Consider the following 7,119-nt stretch of genomic DNA (forward strand, 5'->3'; position numbering starts at 1 on the left):
TGGATGTTTACCATCCCACCGTTCCCATGGTGATTTATGGCATCATCCCAATCGCTGCTGGTGGTTTCTGTTTGCTGCTGCCTGAAACCCTCAATGTTGAACTTCAGGACCACACTGACCTTAAGTAATCTAATTACTATAGCTAATAATATATTGCAACACGATGTTTGGCACATTATACATTAACTGTACATGTGTTCCTTTTGTTTGTAAATTAGAAACACAACTGATGGACCAGTGGGGGACCGAAGCTGCTCTGAAGGTGCTGAAACAAAGCTATAATTCATGCTAAAACCAAAAGAAGACATTTAATATGTCTGCCATTTATTAGCAAGTCTAAAAAAAATTTAAACAGCAACAAACATTTTAGCCAAAAAAAACTGTATACTATTATGTAATGTAAATTGATTATTAATGGAAAGAAGTTTTTTTTATGTTTTTGTATTTTACAAAACATGTTGGACTGTTGAAATAAACTTTTACAACTTCTGATAATTTTTTTAATGAGTTTTACATCTTTTTTGCTCACCACCGAAGGGCGAAGGTAGACAATGATTTTGCTTGTGTGTGTGTGTGTGTGCATGTGTGTGAGTTTGTATTGGGGAATCTTTTTGTTAAAATATGTCATTAGTCACTGAACAAATTTATTTAAAATTGCAGAAACCAATTACTGGATAAGATCTGTATCTAACTGACTTTTGAAGTAAGCCTGATTCAAGACGTCTGTCACAGCTAACTGAAAAAAATGTCTGTAACTCAGTCATATTTACAGATATTGACCTAAAACTTGGTGTGATATTAGCTGAGGGTAATTTGAAACATACTCTGAGCATGAGATTTTGCACTATTATAAAATATTGTGTAGTATGTTGTTTTATTTTTTTCAACATTTATTTGAACTTATTCCTGAACATCTGGTCATGAGCTTGTCATTAACAACATCCATTCTCTAACATACATAAGAAAGCAAAGTTACCAGCTATTCATTTCACATTCTCTAATTTAGTTTTACAGCAGACCATATACTAAAAGGCCTCTCATAGAATTCCTGTAAAACCTGTGTGCCACTACAGCTGCTTCTCTTCTATTTGCCTGAAACTTTTAAAATGAATAAAAATAAAAATAAAAAAACATTCCTTTTTTCGTTAACTTCTTCTGTTGCAAAAGAACAAAATTCAGAATTCATAATACCAACATTGTGTTTTGTTGTTTTTTATCATTGATCTAACAATGTAACCATTCTTTCCATGTTATTCCAATAATCCAGATTTATTTATTTGTTACTTGTTTGTTTTTTATGTGCTAACCAGTAGCCTAGCCAGTTGCCTGTTTACAGGTACCTCTTCCTAGAAGTGAGTGGGGTACAAAGTTTGACATTGTTCTTAAAACACTTGAAAAATAGAAAAATGTTTCTGTTGTCTTTATACTTCAGCAGTCTCTGTTATTAAACCAATCTATTGTTGAATTACTTAAACAATTAAATGTATTCAGACGATGGGACAAATGGCTTTAGACACAGAGACCGCATAAAAAGTGAAAACCAAATCTTTAAAACTAAATCTGTAAAGCATAACCACAGTCTACCTATATAAGATTCCAAAATCAAACATGAACACAGGCACATATATTTCATTGTGTGAAGTCATTTAAATGATGGCCTAGTAACATCTACATTTATTTATTTTCAAATGATTAAGAGCACAAAAAAGGGGGAAAATGGAGGCTATTTGATTGTATTGGCCTTAGTATAAAGTAGGCAGGACTAGACCTTGCCAGGCTCACTCATAACCACACCCCTGCTGCTAACACTGTATTATCTGTGTTATTTTAGTTATAGTGTTAGATTAATAATCTCTGCTCATTTTATAGACTGGATTGGTGTGATATTTTTATTGTTGGTGCAGTAACTGTTATTTCTGCTGTCTATAGGAACAAGGCAATTATTGTGACTATCTTAATGTTCTGGGTTAAATATTAATTAAGTCATCTTGCCCTTTGTTTGCCCACGAGAAGCCTCTGTAAGCTGAACCACATGTAAGCATGAGCAGCTTCGGACAGGTCCTGAAGGAGGTTGGGGAGTTTGGTTTGTTTCAGAAGTGGATGCTTGCTGCGTTATGCATCCCCAGCATTTTCTCAGCTTTCAACGTGATCGGCCAGGTGTTCATAGGCATGAGCTTTCCACACCACTGTAACACAGACTGGATCTTGGAGAAAGGACCAAACCTGACAGAGGAGAAACAAAAACATCTCACCATCCCAGTGGACGAGGGTGGAAGGTTTGAAAGCTGTAAAATGTTCACACCTGTGGATCTGGATTTGGAAACGATTGAACGATACGGCCTTAACAGCACAACAACCTGCATACATGGATGGAAGTATGAGGTTCAGCCTGGGGTTTCCAGCATTTTGACAGAGGTAAACAGAAAACAATGATTTACTCTTCATCCATTTACTTATGTTTGCAGGCTTGTAGGATTAGACTTGTCTGGTTTGTTTAACTTGTAATTCTTTGCTGTTTATGTAGATTTATAATGTCTACATGACTTTAGGATTGAGTACTCGAGTTATTTATAGTTCCTTTATATTTTGCTTCTAGAGAACCAGACTTTCCTATCATCCTGAAAAATGGTTTTGATCAATATTTCTACAGATATTCTGAGCATCTTTTAAAGTTTTACCTCTAAATTTGTCTGCTTTTCATAAAAGTTTAGTCTAAAATCTGAGTATTTTAAGAAGAATTTTGTTGTTGTGTGTTTGTCAAACCATTTCAGGCATAAAATAGATCCTAAATTTAAGGGATGAGTTTGATTCTGACAGTTCTTCACTTGCAATCCACTTGTTCATGTTTCCCATTTATAAACCCATAAAATGCTGTCCTGGTTAGATTCCTGGACAAAAGTCCAAAGTATGGTGTCAGGTTTGTGTAAGGTTCCACCCAGAAAGCAGGCAGACTCTGAGCACTGAACTGAAAAAATTCTTATTAAATGAAAGAGCTGACGTGGCAGCAAACAAAAGAACTTATTTAATTGGCCGATTGAGTGGAACATAAGGAGGGAGAAAACTAGACATGCAGCATAGAGCGGATAATGCCTACCTTGTCAGGATTTGAGTATCTTTGGATTTGCCTTTGTATTGGGTTTATTGTTTCATGTTTCTTGTGTTCCATGTGCTTAGTTTATTCCTCAGTGCTAAAGTTTTGTTGTTCTGCATCAGTCACTTTACCTCAGTAGTTTTATAACTCCACCTCAACCACCCACACCTGTCCTGCATTACTAATCAGTCACCTGTTTACACTCCCTTGTTATCCTCAGCCTTTAAAACTTGGTCATATTCCTCACTAACTGGTTCATTGTCACTCCCATGTGCTGTTCGGTTATCGTTGAGTCTAGTCTCTCGTGTTTATTCTAAGTCTGGAATTGTTAAGTCTTTGTTTTTTACTTGCTGCCACGTCAGCCTTTTGCCTTTGTTTCTTATTGTAAAAAAAAATAGTTTTCCTTTCATGCTCTCATTGTCCATCTGCATTTAGATTCACTCCAACCAACCACTAAACTGTGACATAACTAAAGGACAAGAGGGAAGAACAGAATAGCAAGAGACAACTAATGAACTCAAATGACAATCAACTGGTGAAAGAACAACTAGGGACAGGTGAGAGTGGGCAGGAGAGAACTAAAAAACCCAAATACATGAACATGAGGATATAGAAACAAGACACAACAGGGAACACCACAAAATGATAAAAAAAAAATGGAAACATACATAAAGATCCCTACATATGGTTGGTTTAAATTTCTTGCACAGTACATCATATGTTCTTCCTGTAATCATTGTTTTTGTTTACAGTTTGATCTCGTTTGTGATACGAGGGGGTTGATTCAGGTTTCCCAGTCTCTCTACATGACAGGTTATCTTTGTGGAGCGTTGGTGTTTGGGTCTATTTCTGACAGGTAGTACATCCCATCTTTATATTTACACCTCTACTTTAGGAACCAACTCTTAACATTTACAACTGAGATAAAGATGCATTGGGATTAAATATACAAAATATTTAGAAGTAAACCAACATCTGTTGTCGTTTTTACAGATTTGGCAGGAAATTTGCGATCCTCCTTTCACTTTTTCTCACGATGTTGTTTGGTGTGACCATTGCCTTCTCCCCAAACATCTATGTTTATATGGTTCTTAGATTTTTTAATGGGGCCTCAAGTGGTGTTATTGTTATGAACACATCTGTATTGAGTAAGTCCACAATTTTTAACATATATAAATACTAGTATTATTGAGTAATTGAAAGAGAAGTTCATTAGATTGCATGTGAATTTGATAAGAAAGTCAGATAATATGAAAAATTTTTTCCATTCTTTTTTGTTTTGTTTGTTGTTTTTTGCAGTGGTGGAATGGATTGGTCCTTCGAAATCTGCTCTTTGCACAATGGCCATTACGGGTTTTTTTGCTGTCGGACAGATGCTTTTGTCTGGTATCGCTTATTTGGCTAAAAACTGGAGGATTCTGCAGCTGGTGCTGTTTGCCCCTCTTATTGTTGTCTCGGTTACCATGTACTGGTGAGCAAGTTTTATTGGAGAATATCATCCACCAGCCAAACACAGACAATGAAGGTTGGGTTTGAACTGGAACTTCTTGTTGTTTGGACAGGTTTCTCCCAGAGTCAGCTCGATGGCTCATGACGCAGGGCAGGAAGAAGGAGGCACAAAAGCAGCTTGAACGAGCAGCCAGAGTGAACAAAAGGAGTTTACCAGAAGATCTCCTAGATAAGGTCATCATCCAAACTGCACTTTGACCTCTAAAGTGTATGAAAATTTGCACAACTGTGAACATTTCCAACATTTTTGTATCTACAGGTCAATGTGGAGAGTAATCAGGACAGAAAGAACATGTTGGACATCTTCCGGATACCATATTTGAGAAAACGCACTGCAATTATGGCCTTTAACTGGTGCGTTTACTTAAACAGAACAAATTTATTTACAACTATTTACATATTTACAGGTCATTGAATAATTTATAAATGAGCAATACCAGTTATGGCTGGTTGAATTAATGGAACATTGAACATGAGGTATAATTGAAATAGCATAAAAACAAAAGCACTGTCGTAATAATTGTTAGTTACCCAAAAGAATTAAAACTTTTTATCAACACACTTCATAACCACAAGCTGGTACGGTCTGATTGTGATGAAGAAGGTTTGTCTTCCTCACATTCTTTTAGACAACATAGGCTCTTGTGCCTTCATTAGTAGACTCACAAATTTCAATAATTAATAGACTTAAGGAGAGCTGGTCAGTGGTTTGCACTATGTGTCCAACTTATGAAACAAAGTTATAAAAAGATTAAAACTCTGCATGGTTACATTGTACAAAAAAGATAAGAAAATATGAAGACAGGAGCAACCAAGGCCAACAAACCATGTCTTTATTGGTCATCAGAGTCAGAGAAGTGAGAATGAAGGGAAGAGCTGGTTCTAGTTAAACTAACCAACACAACTTTGCCACATAAGTTACACACACACTGTACGATTCATCACCTGATGTAATAAAAGCTAATTAACTAATTATACCCATTTCTCTGCTGCAATTATTAGACTTTCAACAAATGTAAAGAACACAACCTGAGATTTTACATTTTTTGTTTTACACTTTATCTCGCTTCCATTATCTGTCTGCTGTCACAAGAAGATAAGGAGCATTTTTACTATCCACAATGTTTGAGTAAACACACCAATTGGGATTTAGTGATTTCTGATAGGTTAGTCTCAACATTCCTGTGTGTGTCCTTTCTCACAATACAGTTCAGTGTCTGTTTGTAGGAACAGTAGAAACTGTGTTGCCCACTTTGAGAAGCAAATAAATTTTTGATGCAGTTACAAAAGTTATTCCAGACATGATCGCTACATCATAGAAGTTAGTTCATAATTGTTTAAATTTATTAATAAAATATAGTGCATGAAATTTGCCCCAAAAAAACTATGTATATAAACTGAGTTAGGTAAAGAGCTATTTACAACCCATACCATTTTGTTTATAGCTGTTCTACAGAATCCAACTTCAAATGATTTGAAGTATCACGTTAACATAAGATCATTTTTATGTGTGTCTGAAATCATACAGTTCAGTCTCTGTTTGTAGGAACAGTAGAATGTCATGAAGTGAGATGACGGAGACAAACCCAGAATGCAGACTCATATTAAAAAGAAACTAATTTATTAAACTAAGGAAAAAACAAAACAAAAGCTGACGTGGCAGCAACACAAACTAAATCAAACAACAGACGGGAACAGAAAATACAAACTGAAGCAGGGAGCAGGTACAGGAACAGGATCAGGACACGGAAAAAGCAGAACGGGAACACTTAAAACAAACGACAAACAAACAAACAATGGACCAGCAAGGTATGGAAAGAGTGACCGGGTTTTTAACACTGAGGATAACGAGGTGAGTGGGAACAGGTGGAATGATTACGGAGTCAGGACAGGTGTAGATGGGCGTGGCTGACAGGCAAGTGAGTGATTGGGGAAGAGTGAAACGAAACCATGAACATGAGACAAAAACAAAAAGTACATACAACCAAATAACAGAATAGAAAACAAAACAAAAACACAAACCAAGAAACTAAAATAAAAATAAAACATAAACAAAACCCAGAAAAAAAGCCAAATCACCACAGTGAAACTGTGTTGCCCACTTTGAGAAGCAAATAAATTTTTGATGCAGTTACAAAAGTTATTCCAGACATGATCGCTACATCATAGAACTTAGTTCATAATTTATTGAATTTATTCATAAAATATAGTTCATTAATTTTGCCCCAAAAAAACTCTATGGATATTAACTGAGTTAGGTAAAGAGCTATCTACAACATATACCATTTTGTTTACAGCTGTTCTATAGAATCTAACTTCAAATGATTTGAATTATCACTTTAACATAAGATCATTTTTATGTGTGTGTTTGAAATCATAAAACTAAAGATTGCATCTGCTTCTAGGTTTGCAGTAAGTTTTTTGTATTATGGACTGAGCCTGAATGTTGGGAGTTTCGGCCTCGATATTTACCTCACACAGCTCATCTTTGGTTTTGTTGAAATTCCTGCTAACATGAG

The 7,119-nt window shown here is 35.7% G+C and overlaps 1 protein-coding gene and 1 long non-coding RNA gene across 2 annotated transcripts in view; both read left to right on the forward strand.

Moving 5' to 3' along the window:
* Positions 1-7,119, forward strand: part of LOC108230392 (solute carrier family 22 member 13-like) — a 32,105-nt gene that overhangs the window by 7,328 nt on the left and 17,658 nt on the right. The gene's annotated exons all lie outside the window — the stretch shown is intronic.
* LOC112449726 lies at positions 1,958-7,119 on the forward strand. Its single transcript, XR_005232603.1, has 4 exons — positions 1,958-2,415; positions 4,654-4,774; positions 4,860-4,954; positions 7,006-7,119. It is a non-coding gene; the product is annotated as an uncharacterized LOC112449726 (long non-coding RNA).

The sequence above is a fragment of the Kryptolebias marmoratus genome, linkage group LG21, assembly GCF_001649575.2.
Source record: "Kryptolebias marmoratus isolate JLee-2015 linkage group LG21, ASM164957v2, whole genome shotgun sequence".
In the NCBI taxonomy this organism is placed as follows: domain Eukaryota; kingdom Metazoa; phylum Chordata; class Actinopteri; order Cyprinodontiformes; family Rivulidae; genus Kryptolebias; species Kryptolebias marmoratus.